Consider the following 21,811-nt stretch of genomic DNA (forward strand, 5'->3'; position numbering starts at 1 on the left):
GGGCAGGAGGCAGCATTACGATCCCTGGGACTGAGCCAAAAAGTGACAGACCAAGTTGCTTGAAAAGGGCTCAGAGTCCGCAGAAAACCCAAGGGCTAAAACCCTCACCCCTAGAGTAAGCGAACCGGGTTTCGCGCGGCTTGCGCACGGGATCAGCGCCCGCGCCGCGAGGAAAAAGCTCGGCCGTTGCAGGGAGGAGCGCGCGTTGGGGGCGGAGGGCGGGATCCCGCAGACTCGACTCCGGATTGGTCGGGCCCCGAGAGCCGAGTGACGACAGCCGGGGACAACGTCTCATCTGTGTGGTGGGCACGGACGGGTGAGGAGGCGCGTTGTGCAGGCGCAGCTGCTCGGCTCCTCGTCCTGGCGCTCCAGTCCAGCTCTCGCGGACAAGTCCCGACATCGCGCGCCCCCCCTCCGGTGCCGCCCCCTCCCCAGCCTCGGCGTCTTCGAAGATAAACGATAGTTGGCCGGCGAGCGCCGAGTGTGTCTTCCGCGTCAGGGTTCGGCGGGCTGCGTGGGACCGGCGGGATCCCGGCCAGCCGGCCATGGCGGGGCTGTACTCGCTGGGAGTGAGCGTCTTCTCTGACCAGGGCGGGAGGAAGTACATGGAGGACGTTACACAAATTGTGGTGGAGCCCGAGCCAACGGCTGAAGAAGCCCTCGCCGCGGCGGTCGCCCTCGCAGCCGTCGCCTCCGCAGCTGTCACCGCCTGCTGCCGCCAGCGAAGTCCTGGGGAAAGGCCCCGCGGTGGCAGCCCGAGAAGCTCGCGCTAGCCGGACCCCGGGCCCTCGCCAGCCCCCGGGCCCCGCTGCCGCCGCCGTTCCTCGGTGGCGTTTTTCGCCGCCTGCGACGGGCACGGAGGGCGAGAGGCGGCACAGTTTGCCCGGGAGCACTTGTGGGGTTTCATCAAGAAGCGGAAGGGGTTCACCTCGTCCGAGCCGGCGAAGGTTTGCGCTGCCATCCGCAAAGGCTTTCTCGCTTGTCACCCCGCCATGTGGGAGAAACTGGGTAAGTTCCCTGGCTTGTTTGGCGCCCGCCTCTTTTTCAGTCAGTTGAGGGCTTTTATAGCATCAGCACCGCATGGGCCCCCGACACCGAAAGCCCTATCAAAGTGTACACGGGTGGAAGTGAAGACTTCTCGGGCTCACAGTGCTTTCCGGGGTGCAAGTCTGGACATACAGAACGTCCTTAGGAACACAGGATCGTTTTCTCCCTGCACCTGCTCTTCGCTTTATTTCTGTCCACCGTGGATCAGTGGGAAACAGTCTTCTCCCTTGGCGGCATCGCTTTGCTGGCAACCAGCGAAACATGTTTGAAACCTGGCGCCAGAGTTTGGCCAAAAGGTGTATTGAAGACTTATTACTGTCCGCCACGCGAAGGAAGCGGGAGATGGTACAAATTACAGTGTTTCCTTAAAATCTGTCATAATTTTGCTCTTGAAGAACTTGTCCCTGTCGGTTGCCTCCTACGGTGGTGTCAGTGCTTCAGATTGAGCGCAGGAGCTGGTAGTTGGAGTAAACTGTAAGCTTACTTAGAAAGGCTAAAATGTAATCTTCCAGCGACTTAATGCCTGGGAAGGAATTGGGTTACGGTGATTATAAAATGTTATTAGGATCTTTATGCTTGAACTGCTTATGGAAAATAAATGCGCGTAATGCGTTGTTACCTCTTTAAATTGGCCCCATGTTAGGGGTATGTTTTAAATGTTTTTAGGGCGTTTTAAAATTATACTTTTTTTGGAGGTAGTTGCCGTAGCTAATTGCTGTCAGATAGTTCTCAACATTTCCTACTTAAAAGTATTTAGAATTTGTAACTGCCGGTCAAAGTTGCAGAAGATAAGGAATAACTGATACGGTAAAAGGAAATAGAGACCTTTATTTCTAAAAATTTGATGTAGTTTCGTATAAGCTTTAATGTTTTCTAAAGAAACCAATGTATCTGTACCCACTATGTTACCATACAGAGTTGTAGTTGCTTGTCTTCGCTATGAAATGAATGGCACGAATCTTTCTTAGAGAAAAGGTAATCTGTCATTAAAGAAATCCTGTTAATGGTAGTATAATGTTCCTTTATTTTCAGCAAAGGGAGAGAGAACATAGAGAAGACTGTCAAGATTGTAAAGATTGGTTAAATACAGAACATTTAAAAAAGATATTGTCAAAGAATTGAAGACCAGCTTCTTTAAAAGCCTGTTTTCTATTTGCCTGGCTTTCTGCCAAGAATTATTTGATTGACTCAGAGAACAACCAGTCTGCCCGTGGGAGGCGTTTCTTATCCAATCCCCGAGGCCCCTATTATTGATTTGTTTTGTTTTTGTGTAGGCGGAGCAGAGTTGAAAGCACTGCAGTATATTCCAGAAATATGTTATTTCATTGCCTGCAGGGCGACTGGGAGTGAACAGCCAGACAACAAGATAGAGGCTGATTAGACACAAAGAACTAGTTAGAGTCCTGTTTATTTTGTAGTTCAGTTGGAGCAACGTGTATTTGCCATATGTTTGAACTAAAATGATCAAGTATAAACCCTGTTACTTGAACATTTTTAATAAAGCAGGGACTATGCTGTTAAATGTGAATGTGTGTTATTTATTCTAAGATATAGATAATAAGGTTTCTTTTTAAAAATTGTACTTCAGTCACAAATTCATGGTTAGCTCCTCATTTTCTGTAAAGTAAACTGCAGTTTGTAATCTACACACCAAGTCCTTCCCAGTCCAATTTACGAGTCCCTATTCAGTTTTATCTGTTACTCACATTTGTGTCACGTTAGGCTATTCACCTTTTTCCCAGGGCACGTGGAAACATCCCGGTTTTTTTATTTCTCCCTCTCAACTTAAAAAAGAGCTGAAAAATATACTCCTTAGGCTCTAAGACAGTATGTTTTCTTCTGTGGGGAATTTTGTTCATTTTAGCATTAAGTATCCTGTGTTTCTACTTTTGTAGTGCTCATTGGGTGACAACAGTGGTTCTCAAACTTTCTACCCTCAGCACCTTTTGTACTCTTAAATGATTGAGGACCCCAGAAAGCTTTTGTTTCTATGGCTACACATATCTACTACATGAGAAATTTAAAAAATTATAATACATCAAAATATAAATTTATTATATGTTAATATATTTTAAAATGAAAAATGACATTTTTCCAAAATAAATACTGAAATAAATAGTCTCCTATCTGCTTCTGCATTCTCTCTGTTGTGCTATGTTGTCTGTTTGAAGTATGTAAAGAAAAGGTAGCCTCACACATACACATACTAGGAAAATGGTGGAATGGTTTATTAGTCTTTTCAGACAATTGTGGGTATTCTACATCAAAAGTTTCTTAAAGTTTAGTCAAACTGGAATCTGAAACCTTATCAATAAACTTTTTGTATTTTTACATTAAGATCTGTTGGTCTCTCTTGCACTTTGAATGAATCTTTTACCCATGTGTGATTTTGTGACAGGGCGTATTAGTCATTTGGAACATAATGGTTCACTGAGTTACGCAGAAATTTCAAATATTGATGCACTTTATTATACAGTATCAAAACACATTTGTTAATATCACTGATCTCATCAGAGAGTCTTTAGATTGGGAAACTGTCTAGTTCATTGTAGTGGATGCATATTTTCCAAAATGGGAGTTTTTAAGCCCCAGTTAAAAATTAAAAAAAAAAAAAAGTGAAAATGGTGGTCCATGAAAAATGTGGTTTGTTCATTTCATAACTCATACAACCACAATACTTTTCCTCTGGACAGCCATAGTATGTGAAGAGAAGCCTGTTGTGTATACTTCCTTTTCTGTCATACAGAATATTAAAAAGATGTGAATTCATGGGTAGAGGTTTTCTAAAATTAATTTTTATTGCATGATCAAGGACATTCCTAAGTGAAACTAGTTTATCTTTTTTTGTGTTTTTGACTCTGAATGGCTGTGGAGAATACAGTGACTACTAGTTCATTTTGGTGCCACTGCCTTGATTCCTAATACACCAGCAATTCTACTAACCATTGCTTTTGAACCATCAGTGCAAATGTTAACACAGTGAAAAGGGAAAATTATTAGAATTATTATGAAAATAGTTTTGGTCTTGTGAAATCCCTGTAAAGATCACAGAGCACAATGTGAGGTAACCATTATATTTTGTCTGCCTTGCAGCTAAACCTTGAGAAGTCTTTGGGGACAAAGATACTGCCTTACACATCTTATAATTATTCTCTTAGGGCTGACCAATTCCTTGTGCAAAGCAACTGCTAATTTAGTTGAATTTTTGTGGCTTTCTTGAGCATTTTTAAGGCTTAATGTTAAATTAGCTTTCTTACCTGTTTTCTAATTAAATTTTTTTTTCTACTTTTAAAAACTGGTAAAATACACGTTAGATTTACCATTCGGGAGTTTTAAGTGTACAATTCACAGTATTGTGCCACTATCCATTTTCAGAACTTGTTCATCATCCCAAACAGAAAACTCTGTACCCATTAAACAATAATTCCCCATTACTGTGTTCCACAGCTCCTGGTAACCTTGATTTTACTTAGTGTTGCTATGAATTTGCCTACGATTAGGTACCAAATATAATTGGAATGGTACAAGATTTGTTCCTTTGTATGCTTTCAGTTAGAAAAATGTCTTTAAGGTTCATTCATATTGTAACATGTATCAGAATTTTCTTCCTTTTTAAGATTTGAGTAATATCCTATTGTTTGTATCCCGTTTATCCACTCATCTGTTGATGGACATTTGGGTTGTCTGCAGGTTTTGGCTATTATGAATAAAGGTGATGTAAGGCTTTTCTTTACAGTGAAGTCCACTAGTAAATGTAGAAAGAATAATAGAACCACAAAGTCACATTTGATAACCATAATAATTGATTCAGCCAAGAAACATCGATGATTGCTGAAACTAGTGGGTGAAAATTTGAGGAACTGAATTATATTATGTTCCCAGATATGCTCTAACAAATTAACACAAATTGGCTGACTTAAAATAACAGAAATTTATTCTCTCCTTGTTTTGGAGGCCAGAAGTCTGAAATCAAGGTGTTCGCAGAGTTGATTCCTTTTTGGAGGCTCTGAGGGAGAATCTGTTTCATGCCTCCTTCTACTTCCTAGTGGCTGCCAGCAATCTTTGGCATTTCTTGACTTGTAAATGCATCACTCAGCCTCCACTGTCTTTTCCATCATCTCCCCTGTGTCTTCTCTTCTAAGGACACTTGTCTTTGGATTTAGGGCCTACTCTAATCCAGGGTGATCTCTTCTTAACATCTTTAACCTAATTACGTCTGCAAAGACCCTTTTCCCAAATAAGGTCACATTCACAGGTTCTGGGTGAACATGACTCTTAGTGGGGGAGACACCATTCAACCCATTACAAGCATATTTACATTGTTTCAGATTATCTCCCTATGTAATACTATTTACAAAAGGAAAAAGCCTATAATGAAGAATACTGATAGATATCACCATAATCGAGTGATCAAAGGTAGCATGACTTTTTATGGGGCAGATTGAAATTGTATACTGTCTGCAATGATATTATATTTAACACTTTGTGATATTCCTTCCAAAAATGCATAATTTGAATACAAGCATGAGGAACTTGAAACAAACCCAAATTGAGGGGTGTTCTTGAAATTATTGGCCTGGTAGAGCTTCTAAAACGCATGAAGGAAACAATGAGGAATTGTTCCAGATTGAGAGGCTAAAGAGACGTGATATGTAATGTAATAAGGGATCTTAAATTTTATCCTTTTATTATAATTACAGAATAATTTATGAAATTTGAAATTGATGGGTTAGATGGTAGTATGGTATCAGTGTTAATTTCCTGATTCTGATGGTTAACTGTGGTTATGTAGGAGAATGCCCTTGCTTGTAGGAATTAGGGTACTATAATGGTGTTTGGAAGTGATGGGATATCTTGTTGGCAGTTTACTGTCTATTGGTTCAAGAAAAAGAAACTCTTTGATTTAGTCCTGCAACAAAGAAAAAGTAAAGTTGAAGAATCAGGTTTCAGAAAGATCAGAAACCTGGGTGCCCCCAGGAATCTAAGCAAATTTCATAAGGGTCCTGCTGCTGGATGCATCCCAGATAGCCAAGGCAGTGCTTTATTTGTTTCAGTAAAGAGAATACATCAGAAACAGCAGCTGCATTTAGCATCACCATTTGATTATAATCCACTGTCATTTTTTGAAGAGCTTTCAGACTTTTGCTATGCTCAAACTATAGAATGCAATATGTAGGATCACTGCTGCTTTCGTGTTGTAATGGTGACATGAGTCTTTGATCTTTTGAGATGTGATGAAGTTTTTCATTTTCTTGGAGGAGAGTATCATTGGTGGAGTTCTCCAAAGTCTTGAACTTGTCGTTTTCTACCAAAATAGGCTTCCTGACCTGTCAAGAGCTGCGAAGGGAAGTTATTCAGTACTGTGGTTATTGAGGGACTAACCTAGCTTTGGGATAGGTTTGGGATTCCACTGGGTCCAAGGTAGACTGGATTCAAATTCCTGTTTAGTATTTCATCTCCATGAGCCTTAGCTGTGAACCAATGAACTGTGCTTAGGTTCTGTAGCCCCAGAATTATTATCTTATAGCCATCATTCAGTAATTACTCAATGTTGTGGGTATTTCTCTTTCCTTGGTGTACAGCTACATGTGAAAATGGGGACATAGCACTTTGAAGAAGGTTAACATCTCCTTTTGCTAAACTTGGAAGATTTTTTGAATCAAATAAGTCCTGTGGATGACTATCATGGAGATCCAGTTTTTCCTCTGCCCTGTTGTCAGTTAGGTAACCCTATCAACTTTGCTTTGGTAATAAATGCTCTTACCTGATCTGTGCCATCTCAGGGTTCTCCCAACCCCACAGAGATCAGGGCACTCATTTTAGTTGCAGCCTCTTTCATTAGTATTCCTTGCCTAGAGAGAAGAGTCAATAAAATGTATTTAAAAGATTTTGTTGTTTATCTAATTGCTTCCTTAAGCATTAAAGTTAGTCTTCTGAACCTTTCTTGAGGTGGGTAAGTGGGATACATATTCTTATTATAGATTTAATCTAAGGTCCATATCCCCAAATCTTTGAATTGTTTCCTTTATGTCATTGTGTTCATTTTCTACAGCTGCTTTAACAAATTTCCAAAACATTGGTTGACTTAAAATGAGAAATTTATTTTCTCTCAGTTCTGGAGGCCACAAGTCCAAAATCAAGGTGTTGGCAGGGCCATGCTCTCTCTGTACTCTTTAACCTCTAAGGGAGAATCCTTCCATGTCTCTTTTAACTTCTGGTGTTATCTGGCCATCCCTGGCTTGTAAATGCATCGCTTCAGTCACATCGCCATCTTTTCCCAGTGTGTCTTCACATCATCTTCCTTCTGTCTATTTGTCCAAATTTCCCCTTTTTATTAGAACCCAATCCTATTTGATTAGGGCCCACCCTACGACCTTATTTTAACCGAGTTACCTCTGTAAAGATCCTATTTCCAAATAAGGTCATTTTCTGAGTTACCTGATATTAGAATTTCAACATACCTTTTTTGGAGGGACACAATTCAACCTATAGTCATATCAATCAGTCACATCACATTATTTGTGGTTTCTTAGAGTCATATGTCATCTTAGGCCAGAGTTGGGTCTCTGTATTAGCTGACCCAGAAAAGATTTTTGACCACAGTGCTAACCTAGTGTGCTGACTACAGACTATGTGTACTGTTCTTTTAAATTGAGCCCTATCGTACTACTGTAAATTATGGGCTATATGGTTGCCATCTGGAACAGGAATGAGAGTCTTGATCCTTTAACCCTTTGTTGGTTCCATAACTGACATTTGTCTGAGGGTAAGTTGTCTGCAACTTACTCTGTGGTACAGTTTTTGTATTACAGTTCCTTGAACGTACACAGGCTAACTCAGTCCACATTAAGGAGAGAAAACATGGGAATTTATTGAAGAACATTAGGTAGTTCACAGAATCAAACCTAAAGACTAAAGCAGGTCTCAAAATGGGCAGAACTAGGGTACCTCTGGGGCTCTAGGTGATAGGAGCTAGTGGACACTCATTGAAAGGTGTCAGTGTCTGGGATCAATCAACATCCCAAGAGCTCTAGCAGTTTTCTGGCTTCATGCCTTCCTGTCTTAAGATGCAGACTTTCTGAAAGAATCTAATCTAGTTTAGGTCATTTGCTTACTCCAATGCCGGGAGCAAGCAAGTTTTTTAGTTCCACTGAAGACTGCATGCAGTGGAAGCTGTGTACTCCAGAACGTGATCCGGATGCGAGTACTACAGGGGGAAATGGGTTCTGCACAAGTATGCACTGTATTTAACACTATAAAATAAGGGCTGAAATGAAAACAAGATAGCTTTTTTCTTCATTTGGATTATTCAGAAAAAAAAAAACTCAATGAGGATGAATTATTTGGTTAAAGAATGTTTGTCTTTTGATGGTTGTTGGTAAGTGTTTTCAAATTGTTTTCCTGAATGCATTTATATCTACATACTACTTTGATATTAAAATTCTGTAAGAACTCCTAGTATAGTGATTAGAAGTACTTTGTATTGCCTGGGTTTGAATCCCAGCTTCTCTGCTTATTAGCTCTCTGGCCTTGGGTAAAACCTCTTTATGCCAAAGTATCTTAAAAACAGAGATAATAATAGTACCTACCTTTCCTGAGAGTTAGGTGAGTCAGTATATATTAATTAGTAATGGTAAGTACATAAGTATGCCAAGTTTTAAGTTTATTTCAAAGAGCATATGCTTTTTATATTCATAGTAGTTTTACTTCATTCAGAAATTTTAGTTTTTGTTATAAAATTTATCAGTCCTTGTCTTAATGATTCATGCATATATATTTTTTATTTTGGTATTGATATACAATTACATGAGCAACATTGTAGTTACTAGGTTCCCCCCATTATCAAGTCCCCACCACATACCCCTTACAGTCACTGTCCATCAGCGTAGTAAGATGCTATAGAATCACTACTTGTCTTCTCTATGTTATACTGCCTTCCCCGTGCCACCCCCTGCATTATGTGTACTAATCGTAATGCCTCTTATTCCCCTTCTCCCTCCCTTCCCACACACCCCCTCCAGTCCCTTTCCCTTTGGCAACTATTAGTCCATTCTTGGATTCTGTGAGTCTGCTGCTGTTTTGTTCCTTCAGATTTTGCTTTGTTCTTATGCTCCACAGATGAGTGAAATCATTTGGTACTTGTCTTTCTCTGCCTGGCTTATTTCACTGAGCATAATACCCTCTAGCTCCATCCATGTTGTTGCAATTGGTAGGATTTGTTTTCTTCTTATGGCTGAATAATTTTCCATTGTATGTTCCACATCTTCTTTATTCATTCATCTACTGATGGACACTTAGATTGCTTCCATTTCTTGGCTATTGTAAATAGTGCTGCAGTAAACATAGGGGTGCATATGTCTTTTTCAAACTGGGCTGCTGTATTCTCAGGGTAAATTCCTAGGAGTGGAATTCCTGGGTCAAATGGTATTTCTATTTTTATTTTTTTGAGGAACCTCCATACTGCTTTCCACAGTGGTTGAGCTAGTTTACATTCCCATCAGCAGTGTAGGAGGGTTCCCCTTTCTCTGCATCCTCACCTGCATTTGTTGTTCCTATTCTTTTCTATGTTAGCCATCCTAACTGGGGTGAGGTGATATCTCATTGTGGTTTTAATTTGCATTTCCCTGATAATTAGCCATGCATATTTTCTTTAAAAACACCTTCCTTAAGTCAGAGTTCATATACTGATACTTTCTTTTTAATATGTTCCTCGTTTTAAGCCATTTGTTTTTAAGTCCTTTTTTAAAAATTGAAAGATTAAAATGTAAATTAGAAAATAAGACTAATTTAATTAAGGAAGACAAATTAGGAAGATGTCGATTCCTTAGTATGTAAATTTACTGCAGTTTCAATCAGAACCTCAAGAGGGTTTGTTTTTTAATTTCACCAGTTTCTTAAAGTTCATCTGGAAAAATACTTAAGAGAATATAGAAAAAGAAGAATAATTGGTGGGGTAACTTAAACTTCCAATTATCAAAAATTATTATAAATAGTAGATGAGTCCAGACGTACATCTGAGGCAAAATGTAGCATATCATAAAGGTGATACTTCAAATGAATGGAAAAAGCATGGGTTATTCAGTATTTTTAGGTCTTTTTGTACATACTAGTGCTTCTGATCAAAAATGTGATTTAAATAATATTTTGTGTTTGAATATCCTTTTAGTTTCAGCTCCTTTTCTTCCTTTCCATTTTGTTTTAGGTTCTTTTGCAAATAGCTGGATTACTTACATACTGTGTACGTTTCCTGAATGAATTTAGGAACCTTTCTCACATTCACCTCATTGTGATAATAAAGATTCTTTGCTGTGGACAGCAGAGTCTACTTTAGCTTATTTAAAAAGAAAAAAGAAAAAGTTTTAGCAAGTGCTGTAGTTATCCCTGAATAAAATAACTAAATTGGCTAAATAAGCATAGAACGTACTCTAGATCTTCTAGGAATGATGTCTGTAACTGAACTACAAAATTGGATGGGCTAGGAAGCTGTCTTCAGTGACCCATGCCTGCAAAATTGATGCTTTCTTCTTCTTCTTTTTTTTTTTTAACTTTGAAAAATTGTGAAATATAACTTAGCCTACATTTAGAAAAGGCCATAAAACTTAAATACACACTTCAATTAATAATTATAAAATGCACTCCAGGGGAGCCCCTGTATGTTGTTCTGATTCACATTTCTGTCTTTCTCCAGGTGGTAACCACTATCCTGACTTTCGTGATGATAATTCTGTAGTGACTTACTTATTTTACTTAATGGTTTTACCACTTACCTGTAGACATGATAGTTTGTGTTTGAAGAAAATCATGTTATATGTATTCTTTTATCTCATGCATCTTGTGAGATCCTTACTCATTACATGTGATATAATCTTTCATCATGTTGGACATTTGGGTGGTGGTTGCTTGTTTTTAGCCCATATGAACAGTGCTGCTATGAATGCTTATATGTATTGTGTGTACATGTACATTAATTTGTGTTATATACCTAGGGGTAGTGAAAAGTTAAAGACTGTACATATCCTCACCTTTAATATATAATGCCTAGACTTGGTGAAGGGGGGAGCCTAGTAAACATAATGTTCTTCATGTAATTGTAGATTAATGATAACAACAACAACAAAAAAAGTTGTAAACGTATAATGCCTAGATGTTTCCTGTAGTGGTTGTACCAGTTTATACTCCTATCAGTAGTCAGTGATAGAGCATAGAGCATGTTGGTCCACCTTATATACGCTTAATGCAACCTGATAATTATGTAGTGATATCTCATTGTGTTTTTTAATTTGTATTTCCTGTTGATTAAAGGAATCAAACACCTTTGTATGTTTTTTTGGCTATTTGGATTTCCTCTTATGTCAAAGGCCTATTTAGGCGTGTTGTCTATTTTTCTATTGGGCAGTGTGTCTTACTGATTTGATTTCTAGGAGCATTTAGTATAGTCTTGATACCATTTCCTTGGCATGTATATACGTATATATAACAAATATATCTTTTATTCCATATGTTGTCTTTTCATTCTAGTAAGGGTATCTTTAGTTGAATTTTGATGGTAGTAAAACTTCACATTATTTTCTTTGTATGGCTAGTCAATTCTTGGTCTTTAGGAAATCCTTCCCGAACATGAGATCATAAATTGGGTACCTTCCTGTATTTTTCCCAAGCATTTTAGCTTTGCTCGTCATGTTAGGTCTTTAATGTACCTGTTACTGATTTTTTTTGTGTTTGGCATGAGTGACCCAAAGTTGTGTGTGCTTTTTTTCCCCCTATGTTGTCCCAGTTGAATGTCTATCCATTTATTGAATGTCTTTTCTTTCTCCACTGTTCACGTATCAGGTGTCTAAATATGCATGAGTCTACTCACTGTTCTGTTCTGTTCTGTTGGTCCACTGGTTTATAACTTTTCTAGAAAGGTCCTGTTACAGATTTCTTAGCATTGTTCCCAGATACATTATACCTTTTGTTGCTGTTGTGAGTGGTAACTTTTTTTAAAAAGTTACTTTTTGTATGTATCTGAAACCAATATATTTTGTATATGAACTACATTCCAATAAAAAGTTACATTTTATAATTTTTGTTGCTGGCTTACAGAAATAGAATTGATATTTTATGTAATCCAATAACCTTATCACTGACAGTTATCTATACATTCTGAGTTTTCCACAGATATTTTCTTGGGGGCTGTTTTTCTCTCTTCATATTTCTCTTGGTGAGTGTCAGGCTGTTTGCTTTTCTTAAATTATGGTCATAACAAAAACTACCATTGAGCACTTACCATGTGTCTGGTACTGTTGTAGGTGGTTTTACATATGTATATGTGTATAAATTTCTAGCTTCATCAGTATTGGTAGCTGTTCTGGTTTCCCTCAGCAATTTTGAAAGTCATAATTTGATACACTGCAGGCCGCCCTCTGTTGTGGATGACAGGGCCCTTTCTAGGGTAGGTTCTCTCTGTGGGATAGGATGGGGAGATGCACTGTAGAGTTCAAGAGATGTCTTTTCAACATATATAATATTGAAATATTTAGTCTGAATGTACTAAAGAAGCCTTGAGTCTGTGAAAGTTGTATGGCACCCCATCCAGTATTTCAGGCCTGCTTTCTTCTCCCTTATCCTCCCTTACCCTGTTGTCTCTATCAATAGATGCATCACTTTCCTTAAAAGAGAGGTATTATAGCTTCCGGCAGCTTAGGAACTAAAATGTTTTACTTTTTACTTTTCAGATCACTTATTCACTCACCTAACTCCTGCAGTGGTAAACTATGTGCCAAGCTTCTTCTGTCCATTCTTGCTTCAGCTTTGGCCACTGCCTCTGATTTTGAGCTATTCTGGGACTCTGTTACCAGGGAAAACTGATGTACTGCCTTCTTCAGTGACAGCAATTTTGCTTATGAAAACAAGCTTTGCATTCTGGTTTTTCCCTCACTGTAATTCCATTTATTTAAAATTCCAGGAATTCCTCAGATTTGCTTGTGACCTTTCTCTGTGTTTCATAATTGCTATGGACTTTTTCTAGTATTTATATTACGTCCTTTTAGTGGCATTTTAATGGGGAGAATGTATCAGTTTTTGGACTCTTGTTATCTTAAACTTTGTGTTGTGGACTGTTCACTATTACACAATATTTCAGAATTTTTAATGACAGCGAATTTAATTAGTATTTGGGGTCTATGCCACTTAATGTTTGAGTTCTCTTGAACAAGTTTCTTTTTTATTTTTTTAAATTTTGGTATCATTAATCTACAATTACATGAAGAACATTATGTTTACTAGGCTTTCCCCTTCACCAAGTCCCCCCCACAGACCCCTTCACAGTCACTGTCCATCTGCATAGTAAGATGCTGTAAAATCACTACTTGTCTTCTCTGTGTTGCACAGCCCTCCCCGTGTCCCCCACGCACTATACATGCTAATTGTAATGTCCTCTTTCTTTTTCCCTGTGCTTATCCCTCCCTTCCCACCCATCCTCCCCAGTCCCGTTCCCTTTGGTAACTGTTAGTCCATTCTTGGGTACTGTGATTCTGCTGCTGTTTTGTTCCTTCAGTTTTCCTTTCTTCTTATACTCCACATATGAGTGAAATTATTTGATGCTTGTCTTTCTCCACCTGGCTTATTTCAGTGAGCATAATACCCTCTAGCTCCATCCATGTTGTGAATTGTAGGATCTGTTTTTTTCTTATGACTGAGTAATATTCCATTGTGTATATGTACCCCATCTTCTTTATCCATTCATCTACTGATGGACATTTAGGTTGCTTCCATATATTGGCTATTGTAAATAGTGCAGCGATAAACATAGGGGTGCATCTGTCTTTTTCAAAGTGGAGTGCTGCATTCTTATGGTAAATTCCTAGAAGTGGAATTCCTGGGTCAAATGGTATTTCTATTTTGAGCATTCTGAGGAACCTCCGTACTGCCTTCCACAATGGTTGAACTAATTTACATTCCCACCAATAGTGTAGAAGGGTTCCCCTTTCTCCACAACCTGGCCAACATTTGTTGTTGTTTGTCTTTTCGATGATGGCGATCCCTACTGGTGTGAGGTGATACCTCATTGTGGTTTTAATTTGCATTTCTCTGATGATTACCAATGTGGAGCATCTTTTCATGTATCTGTTGGCCATATGAATGTCTTCTTTGAAGAACTGTCTATTCAGCTCCTCTGCTCATTTTTTAATTGGATTATTTGCTTTCTGTTTGTGGAGGTGCATGAGCTCTTTATATATTTTGGATGTCAATCCTTTATCGGATCTGTCATTTATGAATATATTCTCCCATACTGTAGGATACCTTTTTGTTCTATTGATGGTGACCTTTGCTGTACAGAAGCTTTTCAGCTTGATATAGTCCCACTTGTTCATTTTTGCCTTTGTTTCTCTTGCCCAGGGAGATATGTTCATGAAGAAGTCACTCATGTTTATGTCCACAAGATTTCTGCCTATGTTTTTTTCTAAGAGTTTTATGGTTTCATGACTTACATTCAGGTCTTTGATCCATTTCGAATTTACTTTCGTGTATGGGGTTAGTGATGCAGTTTCATTCTCTTACATGTAGCTGTCCAGTTTTGCCTGCACCATCTGTTGAAGAGACTGTCATTTCCCCACTGTATGTCAATGGCTCCTTTACATATATTTATTGACCATGTATGCTTGGGTTTTTATCTGAGATCCCTACTGTGTTCCACTGGTCTATGGGTCTGTTCTTGTGCCAGTACCAAATTGTCTTTGCAGTAGAGCTTGAAGTCAGGGAGCATAATCCCCCACCTCCTTTATCTTTCTTTCTCATAATCGTTTTGGCTATTTGGGGTCTTCTGTGGTGCCATATGAATTTTAGAACTATGTGATCTAGTTCATTGAAGAACGCTGTTGGCATTTTGATAAGGATTGCATTGAATTGGTAGATTGCTTCAGGCAGGATGGCCATTTTGACAGTATTAATTCTTCCTTTCCATGAGCAAGGGATGTTATTTCCATTTATGGGTATGTTCTTTCTCTCGACTGTCTTGTAGTTTTCAGGGTATAGGTCTTTCACTTCCTTGGTTAGGTTTATTCCTAGGTATTTTATTCTTTTTGATGCTATTGTGAATGGAATTATTTTCCTGATTTCTCTTTCTATTAGTTCATTGTTAGTGTATGGGAAAGCTACAGATTTCTGTGTGTTAATTTTGTATCCTGCAACTTTGCTGAATTCTGATATTAGTTCTAGTAGTTTTGCAGTGGAGTCTTTAGGGTTTCTTATGAACAATATCATGTCATCTGCAAATAGTGACAGTTTGACTTCTTCTTTACCAATCTGGATTCCTTGTATTTCTTTGTTTTTTCTGATTGCCGTGGCTAGGACCTCCAGTGCTATGTTGGATAACAGTGGGGAGAGTGGGCATCCCTGTCTTGTTCCCGATCTCAGAGGAAAAGCTTTCAGCCTCTCTCTTTTCAGTATGATGTGAGCTGTGGGTTTATTATATATGGCCCTTATTATGTTGAGGTAAATCCATCTGGCCCAGGGCTTTTATTCTTGGGTAGTTTTTTGATTACTGATTCAATTTCGTTGCTGGTTTAGATTTTCTGTTTCTTTCTGGGTCAGTCTTGGAAGGTTGTATTTTTCTAGGAAGTTGTCCATTTCTCCTAGGTTTTCCAGCTTGTTAGCATATAGGTCTTCATAGTATTCTCTAATAATTCTTTGTATTTCTGTGGGTTCTGTCGTGATTTTTCCTTTCTCGTTTCTGATTCTGTTGATGTATGTTGATTCTCTTTTTCTCTTCATTAGCCTGGCTAGAGGCTTATCTATTTTGTTTTTATTCTCGAAGAACCAGCTCTTGGTTTCATCGATTTTTTCTATTGTTTTATTCTTCTCAATTTTATTTATTTCTTCTCTAATCTTTATTATGTCCTTCTGTCTGCTGACCTTAGGCCTCATTTGTTGTTCTTTTTCCAATTTCGATAATTGTGACATTAGGCTATTCATTTGGGATTGTTCTTCCTTCTTTAAATATGCCTGGATTGCTATATACTTTCCTCTGAAGAGTGCTTTTGCTGCGTCCCACTAAAGTTGGGGCTTTGTGTTGTTGTTGTCATTTGTTTCCATATATTGCTGAATCTCCATTTTAATTTGGTCATTGATCCATTGATTATTTAGTTACATGTTGTTAAGCCTCCATGTGTTTGTGAGCCTTTTTCCTTTCTTTGTAGAATTTATTTCTAGTTTTATACTTTTGTGGTCTGAAAAGTTGGTTGGTAGGATTTCAAGCTTTTGGAATTTACTGAGGCTCTTTTTGTGGCCTAGTATGTGGTTTATTCTGGAGAATGATCCATGTGCGCTTGAGAAGAATGTGTATCCTGTTGCTTTTGGATGTAGATTTAACAAGTTTATTAACCAAAGTACTGATTTCCTCATCTGCAAAATAAAAATAATGGGAATAATCTTACCTCTCTAATCGGTTTGTTGCCAGTATTATTTGAGGTAAAACATGAAAAGCTCTTAGCTCAGAACCTGATATATAGTATGAGTACTTGATAAATATTATTTATTAGGTTATAAATATCCAGAATAGTTATTTCAATAACAAATCAAGACTTTTCAAAGACATTAATAAAGAGATAACTAAGCTACTGGCAATATGATACCAATGCTCTTAACACATCCTTGCCACTAAATGTAGTTAGGACTGAGACTTACATAGAACTAGTAAATCTATCCTGTAATATTTTTCTCCTAGGATCGGTTTGATGGTTGTAATATAATTGCATCACTTATAAATTAATATATTAACATATTGATGAATGGATTAACATAGTTCCTTCTTGAATTAGTTTCAAAATATTTTTCTTCAATTTTTTCCTATGCTACTGCAGGATATGTTGCTGTTCTTATTCTGATACAGTGTTAATGTTTTCACCTGGAAAGGTAAAATAATGTATTTCTTAATTACAGCAGAATGGCCAAAGACTATGACAGGTCTTCCCAGCATATGAGGAACAAATGCTAGTGTGGTCATCATACGAGGCATGAAGATGTGTGTAGCTCACGTGGGTGACTCAGGGGTGGTTCTTGGAATTCAGGATGACCCGAAGGATGATTTTGTCCGAGCTGTGGAAGTGACACAGAACCATAAGCCAGAACTTCCTAAGGAAAGAGAACGAATCGAAGAACTTGGTGGGAGGTAATCATTGTGCTGTGTTGTCTTTCCTCTCTTGGTTCTATTTAGTCCTTCTTGCTTTACTATACACACTGACCTACTTCTCCCTTTTAATGAAATTACTCTCTTAGTATTACAGGTTTTCATTTGTCTGATAAAGTACCCATGTGCATTCATTTTTATGTCATTATTTTGAATTGACTTTTATTACTGATGATGGCTCCAAAGGGAAATATTTTAGTGGGACTCAAGTAGAAACACCTTCAAGGATTTATTGAAGACTTTTTACCTAAGTATTGATCAGCATGATCTTGAGAATCTAACAGAGCAGCCCTTAAGAGTTCCAGGGCAGAATGGTTTCAGTCTGTCTTTGGGAATAGAATTTCATGAGAATTAACCTTCAGCTTTTTTCTTTGATTTCTGTCATATGTGCTGCAAACCTTTGCTATTTTTTCTTTTCTCCATTTGAACTTGTCTTAATGTGCACATTGTAAACTGTCTTAGTGTATAGATAATTTTTAAACTGTGAATTGAAATTGACTTCATAATATTTTTGTGATACAGTATTTTTATGCTATAAACTAAAATACAAAATGTGAGATTATTCTAAAAGTTAGGAGCATGAATTACATGTGAAAAATAAGAATTATCCCAATACTAATTTTTAAAAATTCAGGGTCCAAGGCAAGTTAAATAGAATACAGTGTATTCAAAATAATTATTCTAACTAAGGCCTTGGCATGATATTACTACTTGCCTTTTTCTTGTTTTTATTAAGTAAAAATTATCTTTTTCAGAGAAATAATAAACTGGGCAAGAGTTAACGTCCTTAAACTACAGAGTTAAAAAAAATCAGTAAGAAAAACACCAAAACTCTGCCTTTCCCTGATAAGTAGATAAAGGAGAGGAAATTTAAACAACAAAAGTGCAGAATAATAGTAAACATTTGAAGAAATGTTGTTAACATTGAAATGAAACTATTTTCTGCTATTGGATTAGCAAAGATTAAAAAAAAGCAAAGCTACTACTCAGTATTTTTGTTGAAATGAGTCTTTTGTTGGTAGGATTATAAATTGGTACAACTAATATAGGAATATAATATATACCACTATCTTTAAATGTTTATAGACTCAGTAATTTCAGGAATCTACTCTAAAGAAGAAATCTGAAATGTGAGCCAAAATATCTGAATAACAATGTTTAATGATGGATAAAGACTGAAAATAACTTGAAGGTCCAACAGCTGGAGAATGGTTAAATATGATGTAGCCATTAAAAATATTATTTAAAGGTAAATTTTGAAAAATCACGGTGTTATGGCAATTTTTAAACATAAGTAATGGTACAGAGAGTAGTGAAATGTACACTCATGTATATGGGAAAATGTTTAATAACAGGAGAATTCTTATTGGTTACAAAATATGTAGGATATAAAATGTGTCATTGCAACTATGCAGAGAAGTAGGAATAGGATAGAAATTCACCAAATGTTAACAGTTTTCTGAATGTTGATTTATATATAGTCACATTTTTTTCTTAGCATTCACTTGGTTAAAATTCAAGTAGTATAAAATGATGTGCTGTAGAAGGTCTCTCAGCTACTACTGTCCTACAGTCTACCCAGTTCTTGTCTACCTACAAAAAGCCAGTATTACTGTGTATCCCTTAATAGAGAGAGATTGATATGCTAGCAAGTATGAAGCTGTACCATTTATGAATATACCATCATTTATTTAACAAGTCCTCCTGTTGAAGGATATTTATTTCAGATTTTTTCATTACAATCACTACAACAAAAAGAAAAATCCTGCTCATGCATGTTTTTGTACAGTGTGAATGTTTTTTAGGATCATTCTTAGAGGTGTGATTAGTGGGCCCAAAAGGAGTAGGTTTTGAATATTGATAACTATTTGTCTCCATGGAGGTTGTACCAGTTTACACTTCAATCAGCAGTATATGTGGATAGAACTTTTTGTCATACCTGATTTTAGATTTTAAAAAAGGGCATCTTGGTGATGTTTGATTTGAATTTATGTTATGAGAAAGGTTGAGTATCTTTTTGTTTAAGAGCCATTTATATTTCCTTTTCTGTGTATTTCTGTTTGTATTCACTGTTTATTTGGGGGAAAGTTATTAGCCTTTTTCATATTAATGTGTAGGAGCCACTTACACTTTAGAGAAATTAATCTTTTTTAATTAATGTAAGTAATTTGAGTCTCAGATGCTGTTTTCACAGTTTGTCTTTTTATTATCCTCCTGGAATATTTTTACCACATGGAAGTTTATTTTAATGTAGTTAAGCTTATGAGTCTCTTCTGTTACAGCTTCAGGTTTTTGTACCATACGCACAATTCTCACATTCTGAGGTTATTAAATTCTTTTATGCTTTCTTCTAGTATAGCAGTTATGAATATTTTTGGCCTTGGGAACCCTTTATACTCTTAAAAAATGAGGACCTCAAAGTGTTTCACTTTATGTGGGCTATATATATATATTGATTTTACCATATTAGAAACTAAAATGGAGACATTTTCAAATATTTGTTAATTCATTGAAAAAGAACAATAATAAACTCATTGTGTTAACATAAATAATGTTTTTAATGAAAAAATAGCTATTTTCCAAAACAAACCTTTAGTAACCTCTCATTGTTACATGGTTTTGGAAATCTCTTCAATGTCTGGCTTAATAGGTGACAGATTCTTGTATCAGCTTCTACACTCAAACTGTTGTGGTATGCTACCTTGGTTGCAATATCTGAAATAAAATACGGTTTTACATAGATATATAGTTGAAAAAGGGAAGAGTATTTTATTAGGTTTTCCATGGTTTGGGGGTACTCTTCTTTGATACTATTGCAAAACTCAAAAAGAGGTAATTTTTTAAGGGTTAATAATAACTTGGTATCTAAAATCATATCAATGTCTTTTTCATACTGTTACATTAAGAGCCATTGGTTAAATTATTTTTTATCATGCATGGCTTTTTAAATTAATAAGCTTCATTTTTTTAGAGCATTCTTAAGTTCAAGCAAAACTGATGAGAAAATGCAGCGAATTCCTGTATATTCCCTGCCTCCTCCTACATGCACATCCTCTCCCAGAATCAACATCCCGCACTAGAGCAGTACATTTGTTGCCATCACCGACCCTCTTTGAATGTTACTTTGAAAGTCCACAGTTTACACTGGGGTTGCTGTTGGTGGTGTACATTCTAGGGTTTTGACAAATGTATGGCATGTATCCATCATTATAGTATCATACAGAGTAGTTTAACTGACCTAAAAAAACCTCTGTATTCTGCCTAGTTTATCCCTTCCTCCCCCTTACTCCTGGCAACCACTGGGTCTTTTGTCTCCATAGTTTTGCTTTTTCTAGAACGTCATATAGTTGGAATCATATAGTATAGCCCTCATGTGTCATTTTGTAACATATTCATTGGTTGTTTGTAACAGGTTAGCTGAGTTATGCAGATCTTCCAAATATTGGCACATTTTATTATACAGTGTAATACCAAGTCTTGTCAGTCTGTTAAAAACTGTACTGTATCAATATGGTCATAGTATTATTATGAAAATAATTTTGACCTCATAGACCCCCTGAAAAGGTCTGGAAGCATATTTTGAGAAGCACTTTTCTAGTACTTGTATGGTTTCATCTTTACATTTTAATCTTCAGTATCTTTAAAACTTTAAAATCTAAGCTATATAGTAGTGATACAAGTTAGTATTTTTTCCTTGATGGCACTAGTAGCCACTTGAAACAATTATACATATTTCCTTCTGATTAGAACGCTTCCCAGGAAGAAAATCCTTCTTTAGTGGGAAGATAATCTTGAGTTTACTGATAAATATTGAATGTCAACTATGTTATAAGGTAACATTGCTTATTGCAGAATGACCCTTGAATGGAACTGCATCTGGGTAGGGAAGATTTTGAATGGACTGTAAATTTCTATTAGGAAGCACCGAGCTTAGTTGCCCGTTATTACATGCAGTTTGACTTGTGCAGGGACCAGGAAGTCAAAGGCTATTACAAAACCGATTCCTGTGGCATATGAAGCTCAGTTGGAGGGCTAGAAAATGGCTCCAATGGCTCCTGTATTTCTGTAAACTGCTGAAGACTACATGACTAAAGCTGCTGTGCTAGTATACTGTGTTTCCTGTCCAGAATCCTATGAAGTTATGAGCCTGGTTTCATGCTGAGTCTGATGAAATGAGTGTGAAGGTCAATGTATATCTGAGACTGCTGCTTACTGCTGGTAGTCATATAAAGTGGACTTTGCAGTTACAAACAATTCCTGTAATACTTGGGTGCTTTTCTGGGCTTTCTGTTTTTTTGTACTATAGGTTCATGTTTGAGTACCATACTTTTTTTAAAAAAATTGAGACTTAATTTTAATATTGATCCTTTCTCATTAGTATTTAAAATTTTAAATGAATTTTAAAATTACATATTTTTTATTATTAATACCTTTTTTTAGAGTTTGTTTTTTGTCTTATCACTTAAAATACCATCTGAATAGTTGGACAGATGCTCTTTGCCATTTGGGAGCAGGTGCCCTTTTGCCCAAATTGAGCTGTTTTATTACAAGTTATTTCCTTTTCTCCTTCTGTCTCACCCTAGGTGACTGGCCAGT

The 21,811-nt window shown here is 37.1% G+C and overlaps 1 pseudogene; it reads left to right on the forward strand.

Moving 5' to 3' along the window:
• Positions 1 to 435: 435 nt before the first annotated feature.
• The window catches only part of LOC140849088 (protein phosphatase 1D-like), a 107,257-nt pseudogene continuing 85,881 nt past the window's right edge, over positions 436 to 21,811 (forward strand).

The sequence above is a fragment of the Manis javanica genome, chromosome 4 (assembly GCF_040802235.1).
Source record: "Manis javanica isolate MJ-LG chromosome 4, MJ_LKY, whole genome shotgun sequence".
NCBI lineage: Eukaryota > Metazoa > Chordata > Mammalia > Pholidota > Manidae > Manis > Manis javanica.